Source organism: Petaurus breviceps, unplaced genomic scaffold, assembly GCF_028583685.1.
Source record: "Petaurus breviceps papuanus isolate PSGF00001 unplaced genomic scaffold, PetGlider_PUasm1.0 91133, whole genome shotgun sequence".
In the NCBI taxonomy this organism is placed as follows: Eukaryota; Metazoa; Chordata; class Mammalia; order Diprotodontia; family Petauridae; genus Petaurus; species Petaurus breviceps.
Genome location: NW_027187419.1, coordinates 64,275,378 through 64,294,646, shown reverse-complemented (window position 1 = coordinate 64,294,646; position 19,269 = coordinate 64,275,378). Strand labels below are relative to the sequence as shown.

The 19,269-nt window shown below is 38.9% G+C and overlaps 1 long non-coding RNA gene across 1 annotated transcript in view; it reads right to left on the bottom strand.

Moving 5' to 3' along the window:
• The window catches only part of LOC138155301 (uncharacterized), a 50,770-nt gene extending 32,206 nt beyond the window's left edge, over positions 1 to 18,564 (bottom strand). Inside the window, exon 1 of the long non-coding RNA XR_011166794.1 lies at positions 18,339 to 18,564. This is a non-coding gene — a long non-coding RNA (uncharacterized lncRNA). The remainder of the gene's footprint in view (positions 1 to 18,338) is intronic.
• Between the last annotated feature and the right edge of the window lie 705 nt (positions 18,565 to 19,269).

Genomic DNA, 19,269 nt, shown 5'->3' with positions numbered 1-19,269 from the left:
CACAAGAATGAATAATGATTTCCAAAGAAATAATGCCCAGTAGTTTAATCTCTGACGTACTGTTGCCATTCACTGTCAGATTTCCTAGAATGCTGTTTTAATGTTGTCAGCTCAACAATGAGGAATTGTGAATGGACATTTCTTTCCAGAAAGAAACAAATCATTTCATAGGGCAAGAATCCAAACCAATGAAGCTTTGTTTCTAAAGGTTCTGTGTCCTTTACGGGATAGACTTGTTAACTGAATCATACAGGGAGCTCCATTTAGAACAGGACCCATTTAAAGCCTTGCTCCATGAAAGGGGGCCTGGAGTCACATTGTACAAAGATTTTCTCAGTAAACCAGGCCTCCACAAACACTATCTACATGACTCACCAGCCTCTGCCAATGAAAGAGATTTCTTGTTGGAATTATATTTTGAAGTAGTTCAGGTCAGAGTTATAAATATATAATAACATCACTAGTGATGTCAGATTTGACCCCTGGCTTTCCCACCATTGGGAATCTTTGGTAGAGAAGGAATCATACTTCTTACCTTAACTAAGAAAGTAGTGAAGGAGCATTGTAGCTTTGGGCAGGTACTCATTCATTCTACAAATATTTCTTGAATGCCTACTGTGTACTTAGGATATTTCCTAAACATACATCCTTTCCTCAAAGTACTTGCAAGTTAGTTGGGGAAATTGGACCTATGCACAATGAGATACAACACAAGACACCATGTGACAGGCAGAATGGACGCAGAAAAGAGAAGACCATACCAAGAAGTGAAACAGTATAGAAGATAGAAACTGGACTTGAATCAGGAAGACTGGGATTCAGTTCCACCTTCAACTCACTAGCTGGTGACCATGGACAAGTCATTTAAACCCTCTGAGTCTTAGTTTTCTCATCTGTAAATGGAGCATGATAAAAATACCCATTATATAGGGCAGCTGTGAAACTTAAATGAGATGATGTATGTAAAATTCTTTGTACTCTTTAATATGCCACATTCTTATTATTATTGTATTATCATGACCACTCTAGCAGGGCTACATTTGCGGAAACAAGTAGTTCATGATTATTTGAGTCATAATGAAAGGGCTTTTGCTTCCAAATACAGACAACATAATCAAAGGATCCTAGATCTAGGAAGGAACCTTAGAGGCCATCAAGTTCAAACTAAACCCCTCATTTTACAGTTGAGGAAACTGAGGCAGGCAATCCGGGTTAAGTGACTTGTCTAGGGTCACACAGCAAGCGTCTGAAGCTGGTTTTGAACATACATTTGCCAGGCATGGTCTGGGATAATCAAAAGTTATTGTAAATAGAATGTAAGCACCTTGAGGGAAAGGAATGCTTCATTTTTGTCTCTGTATGTTTACTGTCTAGCTCATAATAGGTGTTTAATAAATGTTTGTTGAATGAATGAATGGTATGGTAAGAAAGGGTCACTTTAAAAGTTTTCTTTGCATTTCAGACCAAACTATGGTACCTCTCCTCTCTTTTTTCTTCTCCCTTCCCTCCCTCCCATTTCTTTTTCCTTCCTCCTCCTCTCTCACTCCTCACAATCATTTCCCCTTGGAGATTCTTGTTGGAAAACAACTCCTAGGGGTCAAGAATCAGTGTCATTCATATATGAGTGCTTAATAAATTCTTAAAATAATCAAGATGCTCATCTTAGTATAAAAGCAACCTAACAACATATGATTAAACTAAAATTTGGTGACATTCCAAGAAATTTTAGGTATTTCTAATCTGTCATTCATTCACTCATTTTCTCCACTTAAAAGTGGGATAATTGTATTTTAGTATCTGAATATGGCAATTTCTTCAAAAGCATGAAATTTCCAACCAAGGATCTACAATTAGCCCTGGGTAGAATTCCCTTTTACATGTCTCAGGACAATATGTGGGGAAAGTGGGTAGAATTTGTTCATGGAGTAGTGGAGCCTTTGTGAGATGTGACAACTAAGTTCCTAATTATTCTTAGAAATGTCAGGACTCACTGGAAGTAATTGGGCCTGACAGTTCAAGGGCTAATTAACTTCAAACCCTGCTTCTTAGGTTGCCTCATTTGCAATTCTTGGTCATTTATTTTCTTAAGTCTTTTAAAGAATTCCTTTTGCTCTTTTGGAGAAGGTGAGGATATTTGTGTGTGTGTGTGAGGCCTGGCACAGAAGTGGGTGAAGATGCCAGAATTAAATCTATTCAAATGCCAGCATGTAAAATGTGTCCTTGGTGCTCAGGGAGGGCCCTGGAAATCATTATTTGAGAATATATCCCCCTTTAGGACCTCCATAGTGGGGAACCTGGGCTCCTCCAGAGGTTTCTCTCTCCTCCCTCCCTGCCCAGTTACTTATATTTTTGTGTAATTCTGGGGTTCAAATTATATCAAATTCCTGCATAGAACCTTACTGGTTTGGGTTTTTTTTTGAATCTTGAAAGGAAATGCCAAAAGTACAATATGTTCTCAGTTTAAAAAGGAACTTGTGTTCAGATCCATGGAGCCCCAAAGGGTCTGTGAATAGATTTCAGGAGGTCCAAGAATTTAGATGAGAAAAAAATCATATTATAATTTTCATTAACCTCTGAGTAAAATTAAGCATTTCCTTCTATTAGGAACTTTAAAAACATGTACACATGATTCTGAAAAGAGGTCCATAGGCTTTACCAGACTGCCAAAGAGGCCATAATACACAAAAATGTTAAGAACCCTTGCTTTACAGGCTGATTTCAGAAAAATCTGGAAAGAATTGCATTAACTGATACAAAGTGAAGTAAGCAGAATCAGGAGATCATAGTACACAGTAACAGCAATATTGTACAATGATCATCTGTGAATCACTTGGCTATTCTCAGCAATACAATGATCTAAGACAAATGCAAAAGAATCATGATGAAAAATGCTATCCATCTTCTGGGTAAAGAGCTGATGGAATCTAAATGCAGATCATCAGCTATTTTTACTTTATATTTTTTCTGTTTATTTTTTTTTTGGCCTATGTCTTCTTTCACATCACAAACATGGAAATATGTTTTGCTTGATTGCACATATATAACCTATGTCAAATTGCTTACCATCTAAGGGGGCAGAAGGGAGAGAGCAAGAAAATTTGGAAATCAAAAATTCTTTGAGCGTTAAAAACTGTCTTTATATGTAATTGGGGGAAATAAAATAATATTTTTTAAAAGAACCCCTTCTTTAAAATAATTCTTGCATACCATAGCCAATACATGGGGAGGAAGATCCCTCTTTCCTAATCTTTCATAAATCAGAGTTCTCTCTGTAAAGTACAAAGAACAGTTCTTTATCACAGCAGTTTCTTTATTTTATTTAATCTTTAGTGTTTTGTTGCTGTTCATTTTAAAAATTTCACTTATTTCCCAGTGACTCCCCACCACATAGAGCCCTATCTCATAACAGTCAAGCAAAACAATTTGACACAGTTGACAGTGGTAGGAGAGAATATGCTTCACTTCTCACCTATAGTCTACCACCACTCTGCTGAGAATGGCAGGGGTCATGGCCCATGACTGATCCTGTGAAGTTGTGATGGGGTCAATGCACTGATCAGAATTCTCAAATCTTTCAATGACTGCAACAAATGCCATGACTAACTTTCTGAGGAGAGATATCATCTTTTTTGTTAAAGTATAAATTCCAACTCAATTCCAGGAACAATCATCCCATGTGTCTTTAAATTAAGGCATAAGGAAGGAAAAGGAAGCAGTGGTGGCTGAAACATTCTGCTGTAGTTGAGGAGTAAAGACCTCAGTCCTGCCTCACCCCTTTCTTTTTTGGTGACTGTTCCCCACCCAGTATCTGACTCTCTTTCCTGAAGCTGCTTCGATTCTGTCTGAACTCCTTATGTCCACTTCAGTATCCATCAATCCTAGAGCTCCCTCAGGGAATCATTCCCATCAGCAGTGACCCAAGAGGAGGGTCTGAGCCAATCCAAGAAGATGTTTTCTTCCAAGAAGCCCTGGGAAAATCAGATCAGTTTTTAATTTGTCTCTAGCTGCTTTGCTTGATTTCACTTCTTATCATCTCTGGTGCCCCTCATAAGTCTATCTCCAAGAAACTCTTCACCAGGACATTGCCTCAGCTTTGGTACTCACACCTCACCAATACCCTCAGTTGCTTCTGTCCCACTGACGGAAGGGCTGAAGAGTGGTATTGAAGAGGTCAGCATAAAATGATGAGGTATAGGGTTTAGGGGTGCTGGAGACCCCAAAATACCAACACACCAGGTCCTGCAAATGAATTCGACTCAAGTCTTCTCTCAGCCAAAGAAAAGAAAAACCACATGGTGTGAGATGGGATCTTATATACAGAAAGGTTGTGGGAGGAATCTAGGGGTGGTCTAGAGGAGGAGTTTGGGGAGGGTCTTCAGAATGAGTTAATGAGGTCAATGAGTGATTAAGGGTGGGAAGTTGCTGGAGGCTAGCTGGAGACTACAGACAGTGGTGGGCTAGGCCAGTTCAAAGCTGGAGTGATATTTTGATAGGCTCAAGGGTGGGAAGTAGATGGACTGTGGAGGGCTAGGCTAGTAACAGAGGTTTGGGCCCAGCCACAATGTAAGAATTATGGCCTCATGCAAATGCCTCATCAACTGTGATGATTTAATCAGAGTTCAAGTGGGGTTCCCAGAACCTGTACCTCATCAGTATCATAAAACTCCTTCCAAAATCTCCTAGGCTCATGATAAAAAATGTGATCCAAAACCTGAGAAAGAACTGATGGAGTCTGAATGAAAATTGAAGCATACTATTTTTCACTTTCTTTTTTTTCATTTTTTTCTTTTCATCTGTTTGTTCTTTTACAACATGACTATATCACACATATATAACCTATATCAAATTGCTGTGATGTATAAAAAGTCTGAGAGATATTTCTGGCTAGTTAATCATTTTATTAATTATGCAATAATTAATAAAAGGGGCTCACTGACACTGTCAACTCTCAGTGCCAAAGACCCACTTAACTGCCTTTGGAAAAGTGGAAAAGCGGGGCAGCCAGGTGGCGCAGTGAGTAAGAGGGCTGGCCCGGAGTTGGGAGACCTGGGATCTGTTCCTGCCTCAGCAACCACACAAAATAACTGGCTGTAACCTTGAGCAAGTTACTTAACCCCAATTGCTTTAAAAAAAAAAAAGTGGAAAAGGCTGATTAGTTAACAATTAATTAGGGAATGCATATTATAATAAGAGGTGGACCTATTCTATTGAGAGACTGGGGGGACTTGACTTTGATCTTATCATTTATTTCTAAATCACCCCTAGCCTTGGGCAATCTAATCAAATAATTTATCCTCACCCAAATCTGAGTAGAATACAACCCTGGGTGGGGTCTGAACTAGACTGAGGAGAATGCTATCTCCTTATCAGCAATATCTTTCAGCTACTGACTTGGCCTAGTAGAGAATAAGGTTTCAGAGAGGGATAAATCCTGTATCTCTCCAATATTGACAATTAATTATTTAATAATCATTTCTCTCATTACTTAACCATCTTAGGGTTAAACTTAGTGCTTAAACTCTACTGAAGATGAAGGAAATATGGGGGGAGAAAATTTGGAGCTCAAAATTTCTTTAAATGAATGTTAAAAATTGTCTTTACGTGTAATTGAAAAAAAAATAAAAAGGTGTCGGGGCTTTATTTCTCTTTCGTTGCTCTGCTTGATTTCAGCCCCACCATCATCACACTCCTAGTGGGGTACCTCCTGCCTATGCCCCTGAGGGCAGATTCTTTTCTTCGTATCCTCAGCACCTAGTGCAATGCCTGGCATATGGTATTCATGTAATAAATGTTTATTGTATTGTCTTTCTAAATACCATTACTGTCTTAAGATCTTCTGGCACAGAGGTGGCCCAGGGGATCCCAAGCCAAACCTACAGTAAAGAAAGGGCAGCCTAGGGCAGGATGGGGAGAAATAACCTAATCTTCTCTGTGTGTCTTCAGGATCAGAAATTTCCTGGAGGGGGTTCAAGTATCTAGGACCAGGGTCAGAAGGAAGGCCTCCCTTTCCCCACCCTACAGGTGTGTACTCATGTGCAAGGGATGGGATTGGGCTGACAGCTTGAGCCACATACCAATCTGAAACCAAGAAGTAGGATGGCTTAACCTGGGGAACATCTCGTCCAGCAACCATCTGAATTCAATTCAATTTGACAAACATTTTTAAAGTGACTCTTATATGCCAGGCTATGCTAAGTATCGGGGAAAGAGAGAAATAAAAGAAACGGTCTTTGTCCTCAGAGTGCTTAAACTCTACTGAAGCAATTGCCGTGATGTTACCCTTCCCCACCCTTCCTGGTAAATCTCTTGGTCAGCGCCATCCTCCTAGTACTCATGGCCCTATTAAGTAATATCAACAAAGTCTCTCTGTTCTTATTCTTACTCTCCTGTGGCCCTGCCCACAATAAAATCTTTATCCTTATAGTTTCCTTGACTGAGACCATATATGGTGGATAAAGGTTGACCTCAAGAATGGGGAGGACTTGGTTTCAAGTTCTACATGTGATACATCTTGGCACTGTGATTCTGGCCAAGTCATTTGACCTCTTAGTGCCCTCGGCAAATCCAGAAAAAGTCACAATGAGTTCTTTGTCCCGCATAGGTCGGCAAAGGGAGATAGGGAGGTCTGAAGACCCTGGGGACTGTATCAACCCAGGAGCATAGCACATAGCCCATGACCTCTCAGCTGTGCACCAGGGCAAGAGGAGGTCCCAGATCTACATGGGGCACCCCTGACCCATACCAAGTCCCCGTAATTGGAACAGGTGCCAACAGTCTTGCCAAGGCAGACCTGTGCAAGGGAGTGTTGTTCTCTGGGAAGGAGACCCTGGGTGGTCCACCAAGAAAGGAAAAAGTTCAGAAGCAGCAGCCGCAGCAGCAGTGATATGGCTTGGACCCCAAACTCCAAGCAGGATCTCACATTTAGCAGAACTTGAAGAGCAATAACCAAGGAAGGGATCTCAGATCAAAGGGAGTCTACAATTCTGAACTAAGAGAACTTTCCAGATGACTGACAAAGGAGTCTAGCAGTAGTTTACCCTTCCTCAGACCCAAACCCAGACCAGGAACTTCTGGAGCTCAGACCAGTGGGGCTGCAATCAAACTTTGCCCTAGATCAGACCACTCTGAGAATACTGAAAGCTTACAAGTCCTCAGCCTGTCCCTGAGATCCTGAATAACACAATTCTCAGTACCCCCAAGAAAGCAGCAACAGGATCAGTCCATACCTTCCCTCCAGAAGTGCAATAGAGCTCAGCAAGTCCAGAGCCAAGAAGTAGGTTGAAAAAAGCTCAAGCATCAAACCCAGAAGAGAATGACTCCAAAAACTCTACAAGCAAAGTTTCATATGAAAACACAACATAGCACAAAGTCAACTAGAATTCCTGGAAGAAATGAAGCAAGAGCTAAAAAAAAAAAAGTTAAAATGTTTTTATAAAGGGAATGAGATTGCTTAAGGAAAAAAAATTGGAAAAGAAATGAGAGTTATGGAAGAAGGAATTGGAAAGAGAATTAATAGCTTGGCACAAGAAGTACAAAACCTTGTACAAGCAACAGACTCCCTAACCAATTAAAATGGACCAAATAAAAGCCAATGTCTCCTTGAAGCATCAAGAAATATTAACACAAAGTCAAAAGACTGAAGAAATAGAAAAAAAATCTAAGGTGTCTCATAGCAAAAAAAAAAAAAAAAAAAAAAAAAAAAAAACCCAACTGATTTGGAAAATAGATTGAGGAGAAAATATTTAAGAATCATTGGATTATCTCAATGCCATGACCAAAAGAAAAGCCCAGACATCCTATTTCAAGAAATCTTAAAGCAAAGCTACCTAGATCTCTTAAAATATGAGGGCAAAGTGTAAACAGAAAGAATCTACTGATCACCTCCTGAAAGAAGCCTGAAAATGAAAATTCCCAGGAACATCATAGCCAAAATCCAGAGCTTCCAGGTCAAAGAAAAATTTCTGCAAGCAACCAGAAAGAAAGAATTCATTACTAAGGAACCACTGTCAGGATCATACATGATTTAGCAGCTACCACTATTAAGGAGGGGAGAACTTGGAATAAGATATATCAGAAAGCAAAGGATATAGGTTTACAGCCAAGAATAACTTACCCAGCAAAACTAAGTATAATGGTACAGGAGGAAAAATAATGAAATAGAAGACTTTCAAGTATTCTTTTTTTTTTTTTATTAAGCAATCAGGGTTAAGTAACTTGCTCAAGGTTACACGGCCAGTTATTTCTGGGTGTGGTGCTGAGTGTCTGAGCCCGGGATTCGATCTCCAGGTCTTCTCAACACTGGAGCCGGTGCTCTTACTCGCTGTGCTCTTACTCGCTGTGCTACCTGGCCGCCCCAACTTTCAAGTATTCTTGATGGAAATACCAGAGCTGTGTAAAAACTTTAAAGTTCTAACACAAGAGTAAAGAGAAGCATAAAAAGGTCAACTTGAATGAACAGTAATAAAAGACTAAACAAGAATAAACTGCTTGCATTCAAATACAGGGAGATGATACATATGCCAATCAATTAATAAATATTTATTAAGTGACTACTTTGTGCTAAGGCACTGTGCTAAATAGTGGGGATGCGGAAAAGAGGCAAAAGATAATTCTTGCCCTCAAAGATCTTACAATCTAGTGGGGAAGACAATAAGCAAACAATACATAGAAAACAAGCTATATAAATAGGATATAAATAGGATAAACAGGAAATAGATAACAGATGAAAAGCATTGGAATTAGGAGGGAAGATTAGAGAAGGTTTCCTATAGAAAGTGGGATTTTAGCTGGGACTTAAAGGAAGCCACGGAGGTCAATAGTCAGTAGAGGAGGGAGAGTATTCCAGGTATAAGAGGACAGGCAGAGAAAATGCTTGAAGCTGGGAGCTGAGAGATGGATTGTCTTGTGAGTGAAACAGCCGGAAGGCCAGGGTGACTAGATCTAAGATTACATGGGGAGGAGTAAGGTGTAAGAAGAATGGAAGGGTAGAGGGGGACTAGGTTATGAAGGGGTTTAAATGCTAGGCAGAGTGTTTTGTATATGATCCTGGGGATAACAGGGAGCCACTGCAGTTTATTGAATGGAGGAGGGACATGGTTGGACCTATGCTTTAGAAACATCACTTTGGTGGAGGATGGAGGATGAGTTGGAATGGGCAGAGATTTGAGGCAGGAAGACCCACAAGCAGTCAGAGGTCATAGAAGGAATACAATTAGACAAGGCCCGAGAATGGTTCTGTTATGGTCTAAGGATCTTAAGAACAGAAAGAGAGGAGAAGAGGAATATGTTGGGGTGGAAAGGAAAGGAAGTTTAGGGAAAATTACTTTACATAATCAGGAGGGGTACAAGTAGATAGCTATATCAAAACAAAAAAGGGAATAGAGGGGAGCAGATGATACTTGAAACTCTGTCTCATCCAAACTAGACAAAAGAAGGAAGAACACACACACACACACACACACACACACAGAATTGGGTACAAAATATATTTCACTCAACAAGGAAGTAGGAGGAGAGAAGGAGGAAGAATTTGAAGGTGGGTAGATTAAGAGAGGAATTGATCCTAAACAAAACAAACTCTAAGGATGCACAAAAAATATTTATAGCTCTTTGAGGTGGCAAAGAATGGGGATCTGAGAGGATGCCCATAAATTGGGGGATGGATAAACAAGTTATGGTACATAAATGTGATGGAATACTACTGTGCTGATGTCTTATCAGTGTAATGTCCAACCATTCTTCCAGAGGACTAATGATGAAGTATGCTACTCACTTCCTGATAAAGAAGGACTCAGAGTACAGAATGAGACAAATGTTTTTGGACATGGAATGTGGAAAGCTATTTTGATCAATCAATCAAAGCAGTTCATAATGGGTTTATTTTTTCTTGTGTCCTCAATTGAGAAGATTGGGGTGAAAAGGTGAGAAAGTGCATTTTGGTGGATTAAAACGTATAAAAAATATTTTTCTTAAAAAAAATGATGCTAACCTATATTGATAGAGGGAGTTTCTTCACCTGACCATAGGGCTAAATACCTGTCCCTATCCTTGAGGGAGGGGGAGAAAGGATGATTATATGTATGCACATGTAGATAGATCAATAGATAGACAGCTATAGATATACTTATATGTGTATATGTGTGTACTTACACAGGGTGAAGAAGAGAGAGAGAGAGAGAGAGAGAGAAAGAGAGAGAGAGAGAGAGAGAGAGAGAGAGAGAGAGAGAGAGAGATTATAGAACTCTAGGCCACCCTGCTTCTTAATCTGTGTTGCCTAGCATATATAATTACACAGCGAAGAATCAAGATTAACTAGCCGATTTGTGGATTATGGTGATTCCTTGCTTCTCCCTCTCCCTTTGCCTTCCCATCTTTTGAAGGTTTCTCTACTCTGCCTCCATGTCCCAGACTGCAGAGGAAGGGCAATTTTGTTCCTCATAGTTTTTAATGGCTTTGATTAAAATGAAGAGGAAAGTTGAAACCTAAACCAAAGTAGATTTTAAAAATTATATATAGATTTCTTTCCATCCATATATTATTTTCCTCTTTCCTATTACTACACTAATTGAAATAGGAATATCTCCTTGCTTTTCTGTGAAAATGAGTGAGGGTGGGAGGGGGGTGGGAGTAGGGGGAGATGATTCCACTCTTAGAAAAGCTAAAAATATTTACCAAACTCTTCATGTTCGAAATTCCTTTTCTTTTTTGATCCATTCCTATTTCCATGTTTAAGAGATTTGTTTTTATTTTTTGCTAGTCTGACTGATATTATCATGAAATAAAGATGTTTCACTGAAGGGGAGGGAAATTCAATTACTTCTGGTACCCCTAGGAACTCCCCAAGAAAAACTAGAACCTAGGATCCAACTGGGATGGGCAACACATACGTTTGCCTCACTCCCTGTAGGGAGTAGGTTGGACCAGATGATGCCTTAGGTCCCTTAGACATTCAAACACCCTATGATTGTATATCCATCACAAAAGAAATAAATCAAGGAGTGGCACAACCCCTCTGCATGGGTACAGTCATTAATCAGCACCACCTTTTCCTTAGAACTTCCCTCATTTTAGGTGCATTTCCTAGTCGTACTGACTCTACCTATTAGATTTTCCCATTTATCTAACTGTCCTCCTTCCTACGTGAAGACAAGTGGAAAACTACTACATAGTGTAATTTTAAGGGATCCAAAAGAACCTTTTTTTCCTTTTACCAAATGTTCAATTCAATTCAATAAACATTTATTAAACACCAACTATGTGCCAGGCCCTGTGCTAGGTGTTATTCCTCACTGGACAGCTGGAGGACCTCAAAATTCTTATCATTAGCCACTATTAAGGTATAGAAGGTCCCTGGCAAAATACAACCATCTCACCTGAGAGAAGAATGTGCACAAAGATCAGTATTAAATTGCTAAACTAGGATGAGTGAAGTGGGAGCCTTAGACATTACAAACACAAACTCAAATACATTATCTATATTAGCTCAGATTAGTTTATTAGATAAGTCCTGAGAGAGCAGGGATCTGACAGAATGGAACATGTCGTTGTTCTGTGGTTTTTTCCAGTCATGATTGACTCCTTGTGACCCCATTTGGGTTTTTCTGGGCAGAGCTTCTGGAGCAGTTTGCCATTTTCTTCTCCAGCTGATTTTTACAGATTGAGGAAATTGAGGTAAATAGGGTTAAATGACTTGTCCAGGGTCACACAGCTAGTAAGTGTCTGAGGCAGGATTTGAACTCGGGAAGATGAGTCTTCCTGACTCCAGGCCCCATACTCTGTTCACTGTGTCACTTAGCTACTACCTAGCTGCCCCCAAAATGGAACATAGGGAAGGCAAACTTTGACTGGGATGAGGTCAAGAAAAGTTTGTGATATGGGATACTCCTAGAGATGAGGACTTTATTGGGGGCCTTTATAGGAAGCAAAGAGAAAGGCAAAGTATGAAGACACTGGATATCTTGGTGGAGGGTGGTCAATTAGAACCAAAATGGGCAGCCTCAGAATAATCACCAAAAGGGCTTTCAAAAAAATAGCCTCAATTCATAATTTTGCTTAGAGCAGCCCCACTTCCTAACTGCTTTCCAGTCATGAATGATCTCTGAATGGGTGCAGTTTTATTACACATGAATGTGAACCTCGGTTTAAAATACTGAGAATTCCCTTCTCTGGTCTCATTAATAGTGCAACAGGAAGACAAGGTTATTTGACTTTTGTTCTTGCTTTTTTTCTTGGAGAATCGTTTGCATTTCTGTGAAATGCATTCTGTGAAGTTTTTTCTGGGATTCATTGGAGAGAAGGTTTGCAGTGGGGGAGAAGGTGGCTGTAACAACATTGGTGCAGAAGTCTGTGGAGGCAGTCATTCATCAGAACTCTGAATCTAATTTGAAAAGCCATCTGCCTCAAACTTCCATGAGCAAGGCGCCATTCGTGCAAGGAATTCACCTTCACAAGGAGCTCCTCCTCCCCACTAGAGGAGAGGAGCGAACCATATGGTGACATGGCGGGAACCATCAAGTCACTCTGGGGAAAAACACGACTTTGAATGATGCAGCAATGAGTGGGATGAGTTTGTGTTCATAATTACCAAGGCTCCCTCTCTCTGCCTCCTGCTTTCATATTCTGAGGCTGTTCCCCGTGTACATTTTTACTATGCTCCTGTTACTTTCCTTGGCTTGTGCTTTTGGCTGCTTAACTTATCAATGCCAGACCAACCACCTAAATTTATGTACATTGCTGGTGCTGCCTGCCTGGTGGGTAGCTTTGTTGGCATGAATATAAATAAGGTGCCACTGCCTAATGTGACTAAGAAAAATGCTAAGACTCTGAGTGACTTCATCATCCTATCAAACTACAGTTTACCAGTTTGTGTGATGGTGCTTTGGTTGACTCTGTGCACAAGATTTAGTTATGATAACAGGAAATATGAGTAACATTCTCTGTAATTCAATCACTCTCCTAACTTGAAGGTAGAAGAGCTTTTGACAAGGCCTTCATTTTATACCACTCAATAATTCTGACTGGTTCAGAACTAATATCAGTAAGATATTTATTTCCCTGAGGAAATTTTCTTCTGATTATGCATATTGAATTTGAAACCTGTGGGCATATGCAGATTCTTAAAAATTATGTTTCACCTGAAGTCTTTTTTTTTAAAGTAATGACAGCTAAGCAAGTATTCATTTCATTGGCTTTAGGAGACATCCTTCCACTACTTTCTACTCTGGATTGATTAGTCATGGGTTTAAAAGGGTTTTGATGCTCATGCTACTTCCAACTAAGATCCCATGATCATGGAGGTAGGTCTAGAATTGACTTCAGAGGCTACCTCATCCAACCCCCTCATTTTACAGATGAGGAAACTGAAGGAAGCAATGGGATTAAGTAAGTGTCTTGCCAAGGTCAAAGAAGGTAGTGAGCAGTATTTGAACCCAGATCCCCTGACTTCAAAGTCTTTACCACTTAGTATCCCCAAAAAGTTCAGTCCTTTTGAGAAAAGAATGATGGCTACCCAATTCTCATCATAACTTCTATCATGAAGAGAGTCTTGGATTAGATGAAGGAGATTAGAAGGTGCAGTTTTGGGTTCGCTACCAATCCTGGAGATTTTTTCTCATCATAGAGTGAAGGGTACAGCAACATAGAAATACATTTTAAAAATAAAACTATTGAGGAGGCCACAGGTAGATCAAGGTCTGCCTGTCCCTCACCCCTTTCCCTCCCCCTCCTATCCCTGCCCTCTTTTACCCCACCTCCTTCCCTCACCAGACTTATCCCCAAGGATCCTGCATGTGCCTTTGTTGGGGAGGAGGGAGTGAGGGAGGGAAAAAAGAATCAACCCAACAGATTGATGCATTCAGAAAATGTGTGCAATGTGTAACACCTGGAGACCTCTAACCTCCAAGAAGGGCCAAAGAAGACAGGAACAGAGCAGCTGGAAGAACATCAAGGCCCTGGTATAGATTAGCAAGTGCTGGCAGATGAATTCCAGTGTGTGATCCAGGATCCAAACAACAATGAATCTAGAGGTTGATGAATTCAACAATGGAACCCAGCATCTAGAGGAAGATGAATTCCAGCAAGAGATCCAATATCCATTGCTGCCACTGGTGGTTGGGGAGCTCTGACCAAACGCTCTGGAGGTGGACCAAGTAGGGGTATAAGGTAGGGGTAGGAATCACAATCTCAGATAAGGCAAAAACAAAAATAAACTTAATTTAAAAAGATAAGTAGGTAAACTACATCTTGACAAAAGAAACTATAGACAATAAAGTCATATCTTTACTAAATATATATTGAACTATAAATTTAAAAAAAGTCAAAGAGCTGAATAAAATCTTAGGAAACAAATATGATAGACCTGTGGAGAAAACTAAATGGGAATAAAAAGGACTATACCTAACCTCAACTGTACATGGTACCTTTACAAAAATTAACCACGTATCAGGGCATAACAGCTCATAGCCAAATGCAGAAAGGCAGAAATATTAAATGAACCCTTTTCAGACCACAATGCAATAAAAATTGCATTTAATAAAGAGCCATGGAAGCATTGATTAAAAAACTCATCGGAAATTAAATAATATAATCATATAGAATGAGTAGGTCAAAGAACCAATCATAGAAACAACCACTAATTTCATTAAAGGGAATAACAACAATGGGACAACATTCCAAAATTTGTGGGATTCAGTCAAAGCAGTACTTAGAGGGAATTTTCTGTTTCTAAATGTGTATATCAATAAAAGAGAGAAAGAACAGATCAACGAATTGAGCATGCAATTAAAAAAAAACTAGAAAAAGAACAAATTAAAAACCTCAATTAAATACCAAAATGAAAATCCTCAAAATCAAAGAAGGGATTAATAAAGTTGAAAGTAAAAAAAATTCAATGAATAAATTAAACTAAGACCTCATTTTATGGGGGAAAAACAATAATATAAACCATTGGCTAATTTGATTTAAAAAAGAAACAAGAAAACCAAATTACTAGTATTCAACAATGAAAAGGGTGAAGGGACCACCAATGAAGATGAAACTAAAACAATTAATAAGAGTAATTTTGCCTAATTATATGCCAGTAAAACTGACCATCTAAGTGAAATGGATGAATATTTACGAAAAAAAAACATTCATATTAACAAAAGAGGAAATAAAATACTTAAATTACCCTATCTTAGAAAAAGAAGTTGAACAAGCCATAATTGAGCTCCCTAAGAAAAAAATAGCCACTACCAGATGGATTCACAAGCAAATTCTAAGAAACATTTAAAGAACAATTAAGGCCAACAGTCGATAAACTATTTGAAAAAAACATGTAAAGAAGGATTCCTATTAAATTCCTTTTGTGACACAAATATGGTTTTGACACTTCAACCATAAAGAGCAAAAACAGAGAAAGAAAGCTATAGACCAATTTCCTTAATGAATAGTGATGGCAAAAATTTTAAATTTAAAATAAATTTAAAATTTAAATAAGATACTATCAAATAAATTACTAGAAGTTTATCACAAAGATCATACATTATGACCAAGTGGGATTTATACCAAGAATATAGGGCCTGTTCAATATTAGGAAAACTATCAGCATGTTTGACCAATAACTATAACAACAAAAATTATATTATCCCAATAGATGCAGAAAAAGCCTTTGACAGAATATAATGCACATTCCTATTAAAAACACTAGAAAGCATAGGAATCAATGGAACATTTCTTAAAATGATAAGTAGTATCTAAAACCAAGACAACCGTCTAAGGGTTTCTTCTAAGAATTCTCCTAAGGAAGACCTGAGTTCACATCCAGTCTCAGACACTTGCTAGCTGTGTGACCTTGGTCAAGTCACATTCTGCCTCAGTTTTCTCAACTATAAAATGGGATAATAATAGTGTTGTTGTGAAGATCAAATGAGATAATGTTTTTAAAGTGCTTGGCACATAGTAGGTGCTATATAAATGTTAGCTATCATGATCATCTTTTTCTTCTTCTCCTTCCCCTTCTCCTTCTCCTCCTCCTTCTTCAAGTGTTGACCAATACTTATAGAGGGAATTTCCTCACCTGGCAGTTTACTACCTATATTGATGAAATCCCAGGTTTACTTTCTATCCTTATAAATGGTTAGCTATTTTTTTGTCAGATAAGTAGCTAACTGACAAAATAATTCAGCAAAACTATAGTAGAAAGGTTCTAAACAGTGCCATTACAGGAAATCACATATACACATGCCTTCCTGGTAGAGATCTGTTTTTCACTGTATGAACTATGTAAGGTATCTTAAAAGATTTCCAAAGTTAAGAAATTTAGATACAATTATGTAATTGAGATTATAGATATGTATATATATGCACACATATGTACATATACATGTATGGAATATAACATGTGTATGCTCATATATGGGGATATTGAATAAATGTATGCATATATGCACATATGTATTCCTCTAGTTTGGGAATAATAAGTCCAAAATGCAGAGGTCAAAGGATAAGACTAGTGCCAATCTACTTCACTATGGCTACTTTGGACATTCATTAACACATATCTCATTCATGTTTGGTTTTCTGCTGCCAGCCAATCTAGGTCGGGGACAGCAAACATTCTAATTAGAGAGTGAGGTTTAGGTTTCGAGCAGCAACCAGACCTAATTGGGGAGAGTCCCATAATGAACATGAAGACAGATTCAAATTATTTTCGCTCATAATTTTATCCCCATTCTTTTGGAAGCCAATGACATTATGTCAGCCTTAGTTTTAAGTAAATGAAGGCAGAGACCTAGCCTATAGCAGAAGTTCTTAATGAGGGGTCTCTGTATTCACAAGCAGTCCCTGCATAGATTTGGGAGGGGAGGGGAGGATTGTGAACTTGGATGGGAAAAAAAATTAAATCTTTGTTTTGACAGACCACTAACTGAATTCAGCATTTCCTCCAATTATAGACATAAAGAACAGAACATCACTCTGAAAAAGGGTCCATCAGTTTTATCAGATTCACAAACAGGTCAATGATATACAGAAAAAGGTATAATTGCCTGCCTTAGAGGATTTGTTACCTTGAGTAAGTGACTTCCCCTCTTTTCAAGCTGTTTGTCCTAAGAGAGAGATCTTAGAGAGCAAGAGATCTACAATGGCCATAACATATCATCAGGAAGTCACAATCTTCCTGGTCCTCAGTTTCCCCATCTGTAAAGATGATGTAAAGAGATCTAAGTTATCTTTTAGCTCTAAAAACTTTGTAACTCTATTGATTTTTTTTTAAATTAATTTTACAAATCAATTATGCCAATTGATGCTCTTTAGTTCATTCTTTATTTGGCACTTCTGGGTCACTTTTTCTCATTTGTAAGAAGACTGGAGATGTGTGTGTGTGTGTGTGCGTGTGTGTGTGTGTGCTGTATTGTATACTTTTCTCATTTGAGCCTTAAAATGAATTTGTGAGGTTGTTACTATAGGCGTTATTATTCCCATTTTACATATGAGGAAATTGAGGCTTAAAGTGGGTGAGTAACTTTTCCAGACATAGTTGATGCCACATCCAGTGCCCTTTCTCCAGTACCAAGCTTCCTTTTGTAGAGTTAAATAATCGCAACACATTTTATTAGCTTCCTTACATATAAAATTCCTGTGGATTAGAACTGTAAATATCATGAGCATCAATGACACTGTTAATTCTCTCCAGGAGGTAAAGGAGGCAACCATTTATCTTTATGATAACAATAACAGCAACAGCTAACATTGATATGGCACTTTATAGCATACACAGGGATTTACATACAGTATTTCATTTGATCCTCACAACTATCCTGGGAAGCAGGTGCTATTATCACCTCCATTTTATAAATGAGGAAACTGAGACTGAGAGACGTTAAGTGACTTACCCAGGGTCACAAAGCTAATAAATGTTTGAGGCATGATTCAAACACATCTTCTCGACTTCAAGTCTAGCCTTCTATCTACTAATCTAGCTCTAATCAATCTCCTGACTTCCAGCCTCACATCACTGACTACCTTTTGAACATCTCCAATAGATATCCCATAGTCATCACAAACTCAACATGACTCAAAGGGCCCTCATTATATTTTCCCCCAAAACTTTGCCTTTTCCCATTATCTATCATATCACCTGTATGTATCTCATGGGGCAGTGGGTGGTACGTGAGCAAGCTGGGCAGCACAATGGATAGAGCCTCGGACCCAGTGTCAGCAAGACCTGAGTTCAAATCTGATCTCAGATGCTTACTAGCTGTGTGATTCCAAGCAGGCCCTTAATAATTAATATAGAGGACTCTTGCCCTCTGTCTGCTTCAATTTCCCTATCTGTAAATAGAGATAATAATAGCACCTACCTTCCAAAGTTGTTGTCAGCATCAAATGAGATAATATTTTTAGAGCACATATACTAGTTCTCAGCACATATAAGCATGCCCGGCACATTGCAGGTGTTTAATTATTTTATAATAATAATAAATAAAATTTAACAATAATATTCACATCATTGGCAACATGCCTATATGTCTTTGTTTATTTATAAAATGAATGAAGTGTTTGGCCTCATTTGAACAAAAGGGAGCCAGTGTCTAAATCCATCATCATATGATTTCATAGAGATAGTGGCATGTGACTGTACTATTTCAGAATGACTATACACCATCAGTCAGCACCCTGGATCATCAGCTGTCACCCACTGAGGAATCAATTGCTCACCAACCCTGGCTATGCAGAGGATGTGCTAAGGACAGCTTCCCTTAAATGCCTGTGAAGGGAGGATACTTTTTGCTGGGTGGGGAACAACAGCTTGAAGATTTTTATTCACCTCTCATGAAAAATGATAAAAATTCTGAGGACTCACTCAGCCTAAGTCACATGGCACAAAAGAAGGTGGAGATTGCGGCACCTAGGTGACTTAGTGAATAGAACACCAGCCCTGCAGTCAGGACAACCTGAGTTCAAATTTGGTCTCAGTCACTTAACACTTACTAGCTGTGTGACCTTCGACAAGTCACTTAACCCCAATAGTCCTGCCTCCCCCCTCCTCCAAAAAGACCAAAAAAAAAAAAAAAGGTAGAAATCTGGTGTCTAGCTGGTGTTTTGGATCAGCCCAACTGGATAACTTGGGTTTTCAATCAATCTGAAATCAATAAAATCTTCCTCTCCTCAACCTCTACCCAATTATTACAAGTTCTTCTCCTTGAGCAAGTGAGCTTCTGCTCAGCTCTCACCCTGATGATCCTAATAAGTCCATGAGGAACTATGGGCACTCCCAGGAAATCCTTTAAG